General features: G+C 38.1%; 1 protein-coding gene and 1 pseudogene across 6 annotated transcripts in view; one reads left to right on the forward strand and one right to left on the reverse strand.

Annotated features, from left to right (window-relative positions):
• Positions 1 to 17,106, forward strand: part of FGF13 (fibroblast growth factor 13) — a 554,123-nt gene that overhangs the window by 227,287 nt on the left and 309,730 nt on the right. The gene's annotated exons all lie outside the window — the stretch shown is intronic.
• On the reverse strand, positions 5,250 to 5,558 carry LOC149990618 (small ribosomal subunit protein eS27 pseudogene; annotated as a pseudogene).

Here is a 17,106-nt window from a genome sequence, read left to right on the forward strand (position 1 = left end):
TAGTTTTGATTGCATTGGATTAAATACTGAGAAGTGGGATTGCAGGATTGTATGGTACTTCTACTTTTAAGTTTTTGAGAAGCATCCATACTGTTTTCCACAGTGGCTGTACCAGTCTGCATTCCCACCAGCAGTGCACTAGGGTTTCCTTTTCTCCACATCCTTACCAGCACTTGCTGTTTATTATCTTTTCAACAGTAGTCATTATGACAAGTGTGAGGTGATATCTCATTGGGGTTTTGATTTGCATTTCCCTGATGATTAGTGATGTTGAACATCTTTTCATGTGTCTTTTGGCTTTTGTACATCTTCTTTGGAAGAATGTCTGTCCAGGTCCTCTGCTCATTTTTTGATGAGATAACTCATTTTTTTGATATTGAATTGTATGTATTTTTCTATATTTTTCAGATAATAATTTCTTATCAGATATATCATGTGCAAATATCTTCTCCTGTCTTCAGTAGATTGTCTTTTTGTTTTGTTGATGTTTTCCTTTGTTGTACAAAGGCTTTTATTTTGATGTAGTCTCATTTGTTTATTTTTGTTTGTGTGGCCCTTGCCTGAGGAGACATATCCAAAAAAAATATTGCTAAGACAAGTGTCAAAGAGTTTGCCAACTATGTTTTTTCCTAGGTGTTTTGTGGTTTCAGGTTTTACATTTAAGTATTTAATCAATTTTTAATTTATTTTTGTGTACAGTGTAAGAAAGTGGTTCTATATCATTCTTTTGCATGTAGCTGTCCATTTTTTCCAACATCATTTATTGAAGCGATTGTCTTTTCCTCAATGTATATTTTTGCCCCCTTTTTTGTAGATTAATTGACCTTATAAGTGTGGGTTTATTTCTGGGCTCTCTGTTCTGTTGCATTGATTTATGTATCTGTTATGTACTACTACCACATTGTTTTGATTACTATAGCTTTGTAGTATAGTTTGAAATCAGGAAGCGTGATACCTACATCTAATTTGTCAATTGTTTTGGCTATTTGGTGTTTTCAGTGGCTCCATATAAATTTTAGAATGATTTGTTTTAGTTCTATGAAAAATTCCATTAGTGTTTTGATAGGGATTGCATTGCATATGTAGATTGCTTTGGGTGGTATGAACATTTTAGCAATACTAATTCTTCCATACATGAGCTCGGTGTCTTTCCATTTATTTGTGTCATCTAAAATTTCTTTTATCAATGTCTTACAGCTTTTAGAGTATGTGTCTTTCATCTTCTTGGTTAAATTTATTCCTGGGTATTTTATTTTTTGATACAATTATAAATGCCATTGTTTTCTTAATTTATTTCTTATAGTTTATTATTTGTGTATAGAAATGCAACAGATTTCTGTATATTAATTTTGTATCCTCAACTTTACTGAATTTATTTATTAGTTCTGATAGTCTTTGGTGGAGTTTTCCATATATGGTATCATGTCATCTGTAAAAAGTGACAGTTTAACTTTTTTTTCTGATTTGGATACCTTTTATTTATTTTTTCTTGTCTGATTGCTGTGGCTAGGACTTCTAATACTGTGTTGAATAAAAATGGAGAGAGTGAACATCTATGTCTTATTCTTGATCTTAGAGTAAAAGCTTTGAACTTTTTACCATTGAGGATAATGTTAGCTGTTGATTTGCCATATATGGCGTTTATCATGTTGAGTTGTGTTCTATTTCCACTTTGATAATTTTTATTATAAATGGATGTTGCATTTTTAAAGTGCTTTTCTTGTATCTGTTGAGATGATCATATGATTTTAATCCTTTGTTGTTTCATAATGTGGTGTATAACATTAATTGATTTACAGTTCTGAGGAATGCAGTTCGAAATCCAGTGATCTAGTCTAATCCCTTCATTCCTTTATAAGAGAATATTGAATCAAAGAGAGAAGAAATGAGTCACAAAGTTATGCATTCAGTTAGTGGCAGAGCTGAGAGTGGAACCCCTGGCCCTCACCTCCAGACATTTCTCTCTCCTCTTCTAGTTGCAATTCTCCTGCCATCCATACCACATCAGCTTCACAAAGAACCTGGACAGACACAGTTTAAACACCAAATTTCATGTAATCATCACAATTTCAGCAGCAGGAAATGGAAGTAAAGCTGACTCGTGTGTTGTTTTTCCATTAAGGCCATATTTATTTAGTCTCATTTCTGCTGGTTCCCTTGTCTGCATCCATTTTATAGCTTGTACTTTATTAGAATACACATTACAGTCAAAAGCATTCTTTTTGTCCTCAATAAAGTGTCATACTGTTGGTTTTCCACAAACACTCTGCTATAATTTTAAAGTAGCAGCTAGCCATGCCCCTGGCATGGTACCTGCTTGGCTGCAGGCCACTAGCTAGAAAACCTAGTCTATTATTGGACTTGTCTCCACCCCATTCTTCCAACCTACTTTGTCACTGTCAAGAAACCTGACTGAGCTATAGGTGCAGTCTCTAGAATTGTTATGGACCTCACTATGGGTAAGCCAAGCCAAGTCTGTCCTGATCTCACTTTTCTGTATGTTGTTCCAAGATAAGGACAGCGCCTTCTGGGTACCAGACTGAAGAGAGAGAAACCAACCAACTCAAGAAAGCAAAATGGCAGTTAACTGACACCTTTGTTGGGTTTAGGTGTATGCTGTTCTCTACACTTTTTGAGCTGAAGATCAATATTCCTTTGAGTGGAGTTTCTCTGTGCATCAGAAGCAAAGATAGCTCCACTTACACATAGCTTCAGTCTATCTAGGGTAATGAAAATTAATGAAAGCTTGCCAGGCCAGAATTCCAAACCAGGATAGTGGCATGGTATAGCGGTTCAGAGTACATTCAGGTATGACTTGAATCCTGGCTCTCTGTATGATCTTGGCCAAGTTAACTTGTCTTTGTTGGGCCTCTATTTCCTCATCTATAAAAATTGAGAAAATAATGTCCAGATTAGAGGAGTGTTTTGAGGAGTAAAAGAGACACAGAGCACCAAGCTTTTGCTTTCTTTGCTACTTTCATTAGAAACCTAAGGCAGATTTTGTATTCTGAGTATTGTATTCATCACCAGTCATCTAGACCTTTATTGCCTGGAGAGAACATGGGAAAAGTGGCAGGACATGCATATGACAGCATAAGTTTAGCCACTAACTATTGTGTTAATCATGATTTAGATCCCTCTTCTCTGTTTGGTCTCAGTTTCTCCATTAGGGAGGGAGGAGTTTGCCCTTGAACAGTTGTTTTGTATATTGATCTAGGACTTGAATATATCAAAATCATCTTAAAGGGTTAATCTTTTTTAAAAAACACAGAAACCTATGATTATATAACATTAAATTAGATATGTATATAATTATTACTTCAAATGTAATATTTCTGAGATTTGGGTGTGAGGGTGATTCTCATTAGGTACAAAGATTTCATTGGATAAACTGTACCTATATAATGATAAAATATCTTATATCCTTTCAATAATAAATAGAGCACAAAATTAATTTTAAAAAAAAGCACAGATCACACGTGCCCTCCTAGACAGTTTGATTGAGGAGATCTAGAGTATGGTCATAGATCTATAGTGTATTTCAAGTTCCTCATGTGATTTTAATGTATAGACAGGTGTGGGGACTGATTCAGGAGAGTTTAGAGTCTCCCTTCCCTGACTTTCTTCAGTCTTAGAACTTCTTACTCTTTCCCCATTAATGAGACCCACCACTCAAACATGGTGATTTTCACACAAAATCACAGAGTATTTATACTTTCTCTAGAGGACCTCAAAGATCAGATTATTCTTCATTGAGAATTCCTTTTGTTCCTGATTTAGTGGCTTGATGGCCAATTCCAGGGGATGTAATACTTGAACAGGGTGAACTTTGAGGGATCTGTTTCATATTGACTTCCCCTAATGATCATTCACATCATTTTAAAAATAAATTTTCTCTTTTATAACTGCAGCTGAAGTAGTGAAGTTTAACAGTTCATGTAATGGAGTAGAAAGAAGTGTTTCAGGATAGATCATAATAATGGCTACTGAGCACTTTCTAAATGTCAGTTGTTACCTATGTTTCCATAACCATTATGAAAATCCTTGAGATAGGCATAATTATTTCCCTAATTTTAAAACAAAGATAAAGCTCAGAGAAATAAAGTGACTTACCTAAGACCACACAACTGATACGTGATCTTCACTTATTGAACAGGGATGAACATGATCTTTTGAAAATGAAAATTGGATTGCCTTATTCCCTCTATTAAAATCCTTCAGTCACTTATTCCTTACCCTTAGCAAAATAGCAAACTTTTAGAGGGCAGAGTCTTGTCTGTTTCAGTTACTACCATATCCCCAGCAATTAGAACAGTACCTGACATATAATGGGACCTGGATTCAACCCAAGTCTGTTTGACTTTGAAGCTCACTTTTCAGTATATATTACATGCACACATGTGCACACACACACACACACACACACACCTCTTTTATTTACAATGAAATGTACTGATATTTAGTGTGCAGTTTTATGACAAATGCTTACACCCGTGTAACCCACAACCTCATCAAGATATAGAACATTTCCATCATCCCTAGAATGTCCTCTTTTGTCCCTTCCTGGTCAGCTTTTCCACGTACTCTGGGGACAAACGCTTTTCTGTTTGTTTGTTTGTTTGTTTGTTTTTGTCATGGGATCATTTTGTCTTTTCTATAATTTCATATAAATGGAATTATATGTCATGAAGGTTTTCTCACTCAGCGTGAGTCCATGTTGTTGTATGTGGCAATAGTTCCTTTTTAATCATTAACTAGCAGCCTAGCATATGACTATAGCACAGTTTGTTCACCATTCTGCTGATGGACATTGGGGAGGTTTTCAGTTTTTGGCTATTACAGATAAAGTTGTCATGAACATTTGTTTTCAGGTCTTTTTGTAGGCAGATGTTTTCTTTTCTCTTCCATATTTATTTACACATAGATTTCCTATGTGACATGGAAAGAGTATGTTTAACATTTCAAGAAACCACCAAACATACGTCAAAATAGACTTTCCGCAGCAAAGTATGAGAGTTGTGGGTGCTTCGCATCCTTGTCAGCACTTTGATATTTGCAGTCTTTTAAGTTTTAGCCATTCTAACAGGTGTGTTTTGGTATCATCATGGTTTTAATGGGTATTGCCTTGACATGTCCCTGGTGAGCATTTTTTTCATGTATTTTTTGTCATTCATCTATTTTCCATGTGAAGTGTCTGTTAAAGTCTTTTGCCTATTTTTTATTGGCTGGTTTATATTCTTTTTTTTTTTTTAATCCAAAATGTGTTTATTGGGATGATTCCCCACTCATCTTGATTAAGGGTGCTTTTAGTGCTGCTTCCTTCTGAAGGAACATTCTTTTGTAAGCCTTGCTTTTCCTCCTGAAGGCTGACAGAGGACAGTGGAGCAGCCAACACACAAAACTACTCTTTGTGCATGGCTAAAGATTGTGGTGATTTTATAGCATCCTGGGCATTTCACATCCATAAAGTAAGAATTGGGGCTCTGCATCAGGTGTTTCTTCTTGTGTTTCCTCTTCTCTTTTGGAGAGGGATGAAGGAGATCCTTAGCAAGAGGCATGTTGTCGTGGGGAGGTCATCACCACTGAAAAAGTGGTTTATATTCTTACAGTTGAGTTGTTGGAGTTCTGTCTGGACAGAGGTTCTCTATCAGATACATGTTTTGTGAATATCTGTCCCCAGATTATGCTATTCTTTTTCTGCTCTTTGTGTATAGAATCTTTTAATTTGATGAAATCTAATTTATTAATTTTTTTCTTTTATCGTTCATACATCCTGTGTCCTAAGAAATATTTTCCAACCCCAAAGCCATGAAGATATTCTCCTGTGGTGTCTTTGAAAGCCTCCATTTTAACCACTACAACATACACCCCTTTTCTGACCTTATTTTTTAAATAGTGGATGCATTAGTTCATCAGATAATTTTTATCAGAACAAGGTGATGGGAGGCAGTATACTGCAGAATTCAACAGGACATCTTTGACGTTCAACAGAACTGAATTCACATATTGGCTCCAGTACTTTCTGTGGATCAGTTCTTTCATTTGTACAGAGGGTATAATACGCCCTACTTATCTCACAGGGTAATTATGTATATTAAAAGAACAATTGTATGACCACTTCTTAGCACAGAGTATAATACATAGTTAGTCCTGAACAAATGGTATTTGCCATAGATATAAAAATTTTACTTCATATGATGCCAAGCTCACCAAGAACTCTTAATGCTAGAGGCAAATGAAGGAAGAATTGCATTTTTTTCTCCTTAGCAGACTTCAAACAGAATCATTGAACACAGAAGTGACCCATGAAGAAGAGATAGGTTGTAGTTATGAACATAGTTCATTATGCATATATATATATGTGTGTGTGTATATATATATATGTATATATGTGTGTGTGTGTGTGTGTGTGTATATATATATATATATATATATGCCTAAAATCACATCTTTATAGTTTTGGTTAATGCTAATAACAGAATTTCCCAGAATAGATATGACAGATATAATTGTACAACTCCCTGGTATAGAGGACAATTTTATTGAAAACTGAAATTGTATGAAGGAACACGTGTAATGCTTTTCTAGAAATGCAATGTGCTGGTTAAATGTGGTTAAATGCAGGTGTGTGGAAGGTTTTGAATTCAAGTGTTTCACAGTGAAAAGAGCAGGGACTTTGAGATGAAGCAACCGTGGAACTAGAATTCTTGGACACATTACTTGATTGGTGTGAGCCTCGCTTTTATCATCTGTAAAACGGTGTTTAAGTAAGTAGTGGTGAACATTTCGTGAGTGCTACATAGAATATGAATACACAACCTGACACATAGTAGGCCCTCAAAAATGGTAATTATTGATTCACATTTTAGCGGCTTGTGTTATTACTTTTATATGTAGTGCAGGTGAAATATCAAATTTCAAATGTTACATCCTAAAAGAGGAAAATAATTTTTGGATAGATTTCTCCTCTCTGTGTTAGGGGATTACATTCACAAAGTACATCTGTTTGTGTGTGAGGCCATTTGCAGATCACCCATTGACTATGCATTCCTGAACACTAAAGGAGTATTTCTTGTTATTTGTCACGTCTGAATGATGCAAACACACATTCTATTGATTCTGTGTAATGGAGAAGAATGTAGCATTTACCCCATACATTTCTCCTTTTAACACCTTCCATTGTAACATCTTCCTGTTGTGGTGGGGGAAGGAAAGAGGGTTGTGCTTGTAAATTCTTTCCGCTACTGCTACTGCTTTCAGAGCGAATATGCAGACCAATGCGTTAAAGCCTATTGACCAAGCATTCTTTCTGCATGTTGAAGTCATCAAAGGGTTTAATCAAGCCTTTGGAGCTACATCTGTTGAAGTTCTCTCCATGGGATTCACTCTTGGAACTTTATGCTCTGGTCTCAACCTGCCTTTGTAGCCTTACCTCTTTTTTTGCCGGTGAAAACAATTTACTGTTCTCCACATAATTCCCATCTTTTCCTGTGTCTGCATAATTGCTCCTGCTGCCCTCCTCCCTCACCTCTCACACTTGAGAAGCCTTTCTGGTCATATCTGTCTGCTCCAAGTGTATCCATCTGTACTGAGTTGAATAGTGTTCCCTCAAAATTCACATCCACCTGGAGTCTCAGAATGTGACCTTATTTGGAAATAAATTCTTTGTAGATGTAATTAATTAAGATTAGGTGTCCTTATAAGAAAGAAGTCATTGACAACACAGTGTCAAAGACGCATAGAAGACAATGCCATGTGAAGACAGGATTAGCAATTGGAGTTCTGTAGCTAGAAGCCAAGGCACACCAAGGATTGCTAGCAATCACCAGCAGCTAGGAACAGGAAAGGAAGGATGCTTCCCTAGAGCCTTCAGAGGGAGAATGGCCCTGCTAGTGCCTTGATTTTGGACTTCTACCCTCTAGAACTCTGTGAGAATAAATATCTGTTGTTTTAAGTGATCCAGTTTGTGGTAATTAACAAATGACAGTGGCAGCCCTAGGAAACTAATGCACCATTTTTCAAAGTCAAGCTCAAATATGACATCTTCCCAGTTCTCCTCAACTAGATGTTAATTTCTCATTTTTCTTGATCTCTGCAGCAATGCTGTTGTAGGAAGATCATAAACTTTGGTACCAGAAGCATTTTTGGCTCTAATTCCGGCCAGCTCTGGTCTGGATTTTATCATCATATGGTGGTTGTGTCTCTCCCTTCCCCTCTGGACTGAGGCAGTCATTGTGCCTCATATTGCATTAATTTTGTATTAAGAGCAGTCTTTCTGCTATTACTAGTTCAGGTGCTGGAGAGAACACAGATAGGTCTACAATCAACTTGGTCTACTCGAAGACAGAAAGCAGTACCTACCAATGGTGGAGAAAAGCAAAGTTCAAGGAGTCGAACTTTCCAAATAGAGGATATCAAGAGTCTAGTTTTTTCCATTGGGAGTCCTAACAATAAGTTTGTAAATTGAGTTATAAGAGAAATGGGAAACACCTGCTTTTAGCTCCTGAACTCAGAGTTGTAAAAACTGGGATGGATTTTGTCTCAATTGGTAAGTACAGGACAGGAATTTTGGAGTTGTTAGAACCCTCTTGGATGCACGTGGCACTGGAACATCCTTACACTTGGCCACACACCATAATAAAGCCAAAAGTCCTGCACCTGGCATTCTGGTCTCTCTTACTCTAGGACATCTCCTCAAAGGCCTCATCCTTTGAGGATTTCTTTTTGTTTTAGCTTTTTCTCTTTTGGAGCCTTCACTGCCAGGCCACAAATTGAAGGCTCAGTGTGTACACCCTGTCCTGAGTTCTCTTTGGTTGTCTGGACCCTCAGTCCCCACCCTCACTAATCTTTTTTAATGGTCAGTAGTAAAATCTTTTTGATAAATATTTTATTTATTTTTTAGAGAGAGGGGAAGGGAGGGAGAAAGAGAGGGACAGAAACATCAATGTGTGAGAGAAAGGTTGCCTCTTGCACGCACCCTACTGGGGACCTGGCCCAAAACCCAAGCTTGTGCTCTGAGCAGGAATTGAACCAGTGACCTTTCAGTTCCCAGACCAGTGCTCAATCCACTGAGCCACACCAGTCAGGGTACATCATCCCATTGCTTTTAGTTCATTATCTCCTTTTCCAGGTATACCATCAGAATTATTTGAGAGCCTTTTTGTTAAATCACACTGGAGTGTTTCTAGGCGTTGACTTGTATCCGGTTAGCATGGCAGAGTTAATAAGTACAACATGCCTGCCCCCTCTGTATAGATAAGTCATTGTATTCATTTATGAGAGCTGTCATAACCACATACCAAAGACAGGGTAACTTGAACAACAGATATTTATTTCCTCACAATTCTGGGAGCAAGAAATTTAAGATCAAAATGTCAGCAGGGTTAGTTTCATTCTGAGGCCTTTTCTCTTTGGCTTACAGATGGGTGTCTTCTCCCTGTGTCTTCATGTGGTCTTCAGTCGGTGTGAGTGTATACGTGCATCTAAATTTCCTCTTCTTATAAGGACACCAGTCACATGGATTAGAGCTTCATCCTAATGACCCCACTTTCCCTGAGTTACCACTTTAAAGGCCTTATTTCCAAATACAGTCACATTCTGAGATACTCGGGGTTAGGACTTCAATATATGAATTTTGGGCACACACAGTTCAGCTCTTAATGGCTCTGTAGTTGCTGGATGATCGGGATCAAAAGGCTTTGAGGTCACTTTGTGGTGAATTTATTGTTTAGTCTTGGTTCTCCAAATGTAACATCTTCTAAGGGCTGAGACTTTAGGTTCATAGTTTATAGAGAGAAATTATTCAAGCACAAATCACAGGTCTTTTTTATCAGGAGAGGCAAATGAGTCCAAGTTAACACTTGTTGAACACCTACCATGTGCCAAGCACTATAATGGGATTTTATATTTATTTTTCACAGTCTCTTAGCAAAATAGATATTTATATCCTCATTTTTCAGATGTATAAATTAAAATTGAGAGAAGCTAAAGTGATTTGCTCAAGGGCACAAAACTAGTAAGTACTAAAGTTGAGATTTGAATATAAATCTGTCTGATTGTAAAGCCATGCCCTTTCCACAGGCATGTCTTATCTGAAATTGAAAAACAAGTTTTTGTTTTTATTTCAAGCTGTTGCATTAAAATGGAAGGAAAAATATCTTTCCAAAAGAGTTTATGACTGTTCACAATCATCATTTATTCATAGTTCCATTTATCATATACCCATGTATTCTTTCTAGTATTGCTTCATTTGCTGCTTCTGTTTTAAAGCTTGTCGTGCAAATTGCACAATGAAGAATTAGGAAATGGTGACATCGAAGTGGTTAATTATAAATTGAAGAAAGAATTGGAGGGTGATGGCGCAGAGAGCCTTCTGAGCCATGCTGGTGTAATGAAGTGATTCAAATTTTTCCCAGGGCCTCTGCAATCAAGCTTCAGTTTGCTTTGTCAGAAAACATTGGCTTGCAGTACCAAAAATGGTTTGTTTGTATGCATTGTTCTCATGCAGTTTTGTTCCCAAACTCTGAAAGTGGTCAGAAATTATACAGGGTAAGTCAGGAGCATCCAGCTCTCTGTACATTTTCTATGATTGTGACATACTTTGTGATACTATTTCTGCCAGTGAATAGTTCATCTCCTAATGATGAATTCTTTGCAGAGGACTGAGTGTTGAAGTGACAGATAAAGTACATTTCAAAGGATTGGAGGGTGATTTGAAAATGATAATGGCAGTAATAGCAATGTTTTCTACTGTTGAGAATTCTTTACAGTTTACAAGGACCTTCTTTATTTCATTTGATTTTCACAAAAGCATACTGAAGTGACCAGTCAATGATTGTTATGTCTATTGATACTTTTCAGATGTGTAAACTGAGGTTCAAAGAGGTTAAGTGGAGGCAGGGCAAACTCCCAAGTCTTTTGATCAATCCTGACTCCCTTGCTAATTTCCTCTTTATAAGTACAACACACTGAATTCATTCACTTTCAACTATTAAGCATTTTGTCCTCTTGGGAAAATTTATAATTTGAATTGGGGTCATGAACAATTGATTATTAGTTTCCAATGCCCAGTTGATGCCAATGGAGATACAATGGCTCTTTTCTCACTAGGCTGTGTGAAGGAGAACGGTTGGTGAATTCAGTCCATTGCTCAGTCTTCCATCTAATGCTTTCCTCTTGTTAATTATTCATAACAAATAGCCACTATTTATTGAACATTAGCCATGTGTCAGGTACTGTCTCTGCATTATTTCTAATCCTTACAAGAATTCTGGAAGAGAGATATAGTCACACTCACCTTACAACTGGGGAAACTGAGTCTTGGAGCTGTTAAGTAACTTTCCCAAGATTACACAGAGAGTAGACAGCAGAGCTAGAACTTGCAACCACTCAATCTGGCACCAGACCATTTCTTTTAATCACTATACCTCTTTAACTTGGAAGTAGTTTGTCCTAAGGAAATAGATTTTTTTTAAAAATAAATAATAATTTTAGAAAAATACAATGGATTATGTACCTGGAATATGAAATTGTCAACTTGTCTACATCATCTAATTAGCTAAGTCTCCTATAGTCAGATGAAAAGTGCACAGTATAAGCCAGGCTCCTGTGGAGGGAACCTGTAGTCACTGATTGCACAGAGGGTGCCTTCTACTCTTTTATTGGGTTGGCCAAAAAGTCCGTTTAGTTTTTTTCCATAAAACAAAAACACATTTTTTTCATTTTCACCACTAACTTTATTGATTTGGATATTTTGAGTATGTGATCTATCTCCCACTACTGATTTCTAGTGGGTAGAGGCCAGGGGTGCTGCTAAGCATCTTCCAATGCATAAGACAGCCCCACAGCAAATAATTATTTGGCCAAAATGTTAGTAGTACCAAGAAACTTCGCAAACCACTTTGACATGTCCGATCAGTCACAGCACCTTCTCCATACACTGCACAGAACCTTTTTGTGTGTTTCAGTTGCGTTTTTATCTTTCTTGAAATAAAGCATAATATGCTGAAAATGTTGCATATTTTCTTCCATCCTTAATATTTAAATGGCTGCACAGAAGTTCACCAAATTTGATATGTTTTTTTTTCAATGCACGCTGATGTGACAGCTGTCACCATATGATCTAACAAAATTATTTCAAATGAAGTTAAATACAATTAAGCACTGCTAGAGCCATCATATGGAAAAAAACATAACAGACTTTTTGGCCAACCCAATACAAAACTATTTCTGACTTCCTATATCTCTAACCCACTGAATCTTGTTTCCATACACCTATTATTTTAGTACATGCATCATCTAATTCAAAACATATCACCAATAAGCCTCATCTCCTAAATGCTCTCCTGATGGAGGGTTAATCACTTCTGTTGGCAAGGATGTTAATAAGCATAATAATAAAGAACCCTGGGTAGGTAGCTCCTTTTTACTAGGGATAGTCCCCTCAGTTCAGGGAGGCAGCAAGGACTACTGAGCAAAACTGCCTTCCTTCATGCTCCACTGCCTGAATGATCTGTAGATATCTGACTGCCTCTTCTGTTGCTATCTATGATTTACCCTCATTGTGTAATATGGTGGAGGTCAGCATCTGTGCTGATGGAGCAGAGGAGCAGGCCTGACACAAAGCATCCTAATGACTACACTTGCTTTTAGGACTTAGTATGTGAAGAGGCTCGGTGCATGCCCCATGGACTCCTTTTATGTAGCAGTGAGGAACATGATTCAGACATAAAGATGTAGGAAATGAAAGTCCAGGCCTGACATTACACTGCAGGTCCCTCATAGGACTCTGACTTTTTGACAGTGGCAGCAACCTTTTCCTAGGCCATTCCTTGAAGGTGCACTCTGACTTCTCCTCAGTGTGGGCTGCCTCTGTACACTTATTAACACCTCATCTCAGCTCTCCCACCACCAAAAGAAAAAGGATCCTTAGACCAATGGTGACCAACAGCTTTTTTGGGAGGTGAACTGGGGAAAAGAAAACTGTGAATGGGATTAAACAATAGGCACTTCAATATACAGGACCAGAAGGAAGGACAGAGGGTGGATGCATTTCCAAAATTAAAAAGGTTTTATTTGAGGGGTGAATATTAAATGTCCTGAAGGGTCAGAGTGCTGTCAGACATGACCCATGGACATGGACATGGTTGTAAACATGGTCATAGTAAAATGAAACTTACAGATTACAAACAATGGAAGACAGAAAGACCGTTAGAAACTGTACAGGAGAAGCTCGCTGCACGCGGGCTAAGGGATCCATGGGGCCGCAATGAAGCTTGTATGGGTGGCTTTGCAAACAGTGTTTCCTTTGTTGGTGCATTATTTAAATGATTCAAATGGGGGAAAAAGGTTTTATTAACCCCATGGTGGTGGTGGAGTGGTGGGAAATGTTTATCCTTAAAAGTTTATATTACCTTTTTTTCTGAATAGAAAAACACTAGTGAGAACATTGTCACTGCTTTTCAGCCACTAAAAAGTGTAGTGTCTAAGCATATTTGAAGAGCAGCAACAGAGGCTGCATTTTAATCTTTCATCCTGAGATTAGCCTGCTGGCTCTAAGACGCGTCCTGGAAGGGCCCTTGGAGAGGGTCCAGTCTAGTGACTCCAAAAGTTTTCATTGCCAAGGGCATCTTTAATTAATTTCTCCCTGCATTTCCTGTTATGAAATATCGGGCCTGCTAAATAAATGACATTTATCATATCATAATTTCTTTTCCCATTGTTTTTTGCTCAGAGCCATTGATAAATGCCCCTGAGAGCGTCTGGTCTGCATGAAATAATCTATGTGACCACAGTAAGCTGATATAATTCCTCCCTAAAGCAAACATACTCTGTGATTGAGTTAGCCTGGGGTCTGCTAGATCTCAGGGATCTTTACAATCTATTCTAAGCTTACTGAAATGTTAAAAATAGCTCATAGATTCCCAGCATGACCTTATTGTAATCCTGTGGAGAACATTTATCTTATCTTCCTATAAGATGAGGAAACTAAGATTTCTTTTTAAAGACTTTGTAATTTATTTAAAGAGAAGCGGGGCAGAGAAAGAGAGGGAGAGAAACAATGATTAGTTTGCCTCTTACACATGCTCCCAACTGGAGATCGGGGTACAATCCAGGCATGTACCCTAACCCAGAATTGAACTGGTGACCCTTTATTTTGCAGGATGATGCTCAACCAACTGAGCTGTGTTGGTCAGGCCTGGAGACTACGTGAGATTTAATAACCAAAGAGTTTGGCCCAAGGTTACATAGCACCTTAATGACTAGGAGGACTAGAACTTATGTCTGAGTCTCAATTCTCTTCTTCCATATATTCAATTTTCATGTGCTTTAAGTCTAAGGGCTCCATATTGTCTTACACTCTGTGGTGACAAGGACTTTTTAAGAGCAGACAGGATGGAGAAAGTGACAAATAGCATTTGGGGAACTTTGAAGATGGCAGTTTTCCATACAGACCTTTCGGATAACTGAGGGCACTAAGGAAGCTGGAATGAGAGTGTAGTTTTGTGGAGAGGGCACAATCTTAGCAGTGAAAAATATGTACATTTAATGCATGGTTCTGCCACTTAGTGGCTATGTTACCCTGGGTCAGTTCCTTATTACTTTGAACTTATGTGTCTGATACATGCAGGCATTCCATAGACATTTTGTTTGCTGAATTGGTAGGGTAGAAACAATGATGCTTACCTCATGGGATTGTATATGGATTGAATGAGATGGTATAAACAGAGTTCCAGTAGCCTAACACATAGAAAATGCCAAAACTAAAAACACACCATGGATTCATTAAATAACCTATATAATAATAGTAATAGACATCTCTCAGTTCTGAATTTGTATCCAGCCAGCCTCCATTCTATGAATTATTTTAGGCATCTTCTTATAGAATATATCAGGTGTTATTGCTCTTTGAATGATTCACTTAGGCAACCAAATAATGTCCATGTTATCTTCTAATACTTTGTCCCCGAGGGGTGAAAAGGCAGAGACTTACTCTCAGCAGTGAAGTTCACCCTTCTTTTTTGCCTTCATCCCCTTTACAGTGATGATCTTCGCTAAAATGATTGGAATTTGCCTAAGAATACCCCAGGATGGCTCGTTCTGTCATCCTAGATAGGGTCACAGTGAAGTTCCACTTAGCTTTTTTGTTTTTTCTTCTTTTAGCCTGATGCCATTAGCCATGTGGGACATGACCATCGGCCATTGTTAGTTAATAATATTTTTGACAGATCTTCCCAGAAGGTGAGGTAACAAAGCTTCAGATGTGCATGCTTGCTGTTATTTTCATTGGAATTCATACTTGGGAGCCCTGGCAAGCTCATGCTCTCTTAGCTTTAGTGACATGTTGAGACATGGGCTTAATTGTAGGGTTTTGATTGCCATTTAATGTCCTCCATGTGGGGTACCATTCATATTGACTAGAGTGAGTCGTACACAGCCTACAGGACTGGATGGCCATAACCTACTCCACATTCCACATTGGAGCTCAAAGGAGACCTCTGCAGACTCCCATCACTGGCCGTGAGCTGTAGGAGTGAGCCAACAACTCTCTCATGCACAGCTCTGGAGCCTACTTGGATGCCCAAGAGAGGAATAGGTTGCCCAGTCTTTGATCAGCAGTCCCCTCTCCTGGCCACTATGGTGCAAAAATATATATGGTGTGATTCTTATGGGAGGTTTCGAGTCAGTAGGAGAGAACAGATGGGGTTTTCTACCCCGCCTCAGAATTTTAGGTGGAGTTGATGTAAATTTCATGAGCAAAGGAGAATCTTGGCCGGTCTAATGCTTGTAGAAACTAACTGTTCATCAAGCTCAGATAAAATTTTTCAATCTTGTAAATGGCCTAGAGCAATCTCAAAGATGAAAAGTTATATGTTGAATGGCAAAACAAATAAAATACTTAAAGAGCACAATGTACAACAAGCCAGTGTAATGAGAATTTCCCCAGTTTTGTTTTTCTTTCAGTATTGAGGGTTTTTTTCCTTGTGAACTAAGGAGATGAAAAATACCTTTAAGTTTGGTTAAGAATGGATTCTTAATTAAGTGTCTAGAGATTTGTTGTGTGAGGTAAAATTCTGAGAAGGTTCTTTCTATGGACAGGAAGAATTGGCTCTGTAGCAATCCAACAAAAGGGTGAATTTTTTCTCATTGGCTTTTTTTTAAGGAAGCCAATGAAGGAGAAAAGCACCAACGAGGACATTATCTCATTGCTCAAAAGACCAGGGACCCAGTGCTTAGGCCACCTCCAGGTTGTCCCTTTCTTTGCCCAATTGTTATGTAGATGTGTGCGTATGTTAAAGAACATACTCCAGCCTTGGCTATTTGGGGGCCATGCATCCAATGAAGATGACACTCTGTGCTTCTTCACTCAGGTAGATATTTTGTTCCAGAGGAGGGAATGTGTAGGAGTGGGACCATGGGCCCTGGGGGTCTAAGCTCTCACACTATTACATATATTCCTTCAGGAATATGCCTTACCCTTTCTCAGTTTGCTTGCCTAAGAAATCAAGAGAGTGGTGACACCAAGTTCCAAGGCTTATTTCATGGGCCACATGAGCTATTCCATGTAAAAACCCTTCTCTCCAGGCCAGGTATATAGTAAGTAGTTGCTCAATAAAAGACAGATGAGCTTTGGCTTTGTGGCTCAGTTGGTTGGAGGGACATCCCATACACAAAAAAGTTGGGGGGTTGATACCTGGCTGGGGCACATATGGAAGGGAACCAATTGGTGTTTCTCTTTCACAGCTCTCTCTCCCTCTCTCTCTCTCTCTCTCTCTCTCTCTCTCTCTCTCTCTCTCTCTCTCTCTCTCTCTCTCAAATCAATACACATTTTAAAAAGAAAAAATATAGATAACAATGACAGTGTCTTATAGAATAAGATCTGTCTGGACTTATAGACTGTTTCCTTGAATGTAATTCTAATGAGAAATCCTCATCTTTTAGGCCAGTGAGTTTTTTTCAGGGAATAATTTGGACACAGGCCTACAGACTGCAGATTTAAGCACTGTCTGGTGTTCTTTTAGATCAAAGCATTGGTTTCCAGGGACTCCTGGTGAAATGTGGCTTCAATATATACAGAGTAGTTGAGAAGGGGACTCAGACACCTAT

This window comes from Furipterus horrens, unplaced genomic scaffold (genome assembly GCF_987537825.1).
Source record: "Furipterus horrens unplaced genomic scaffold, mFurHor1.1.pri manual_scaffold_17, whole genome shotgun sequence".
Lineage (NCBI taxonomy): Eukaryota > Metazoa > Chordata > Mammalia > Chiroptera > Furipteridae > Furipterus > Furipterus horrens.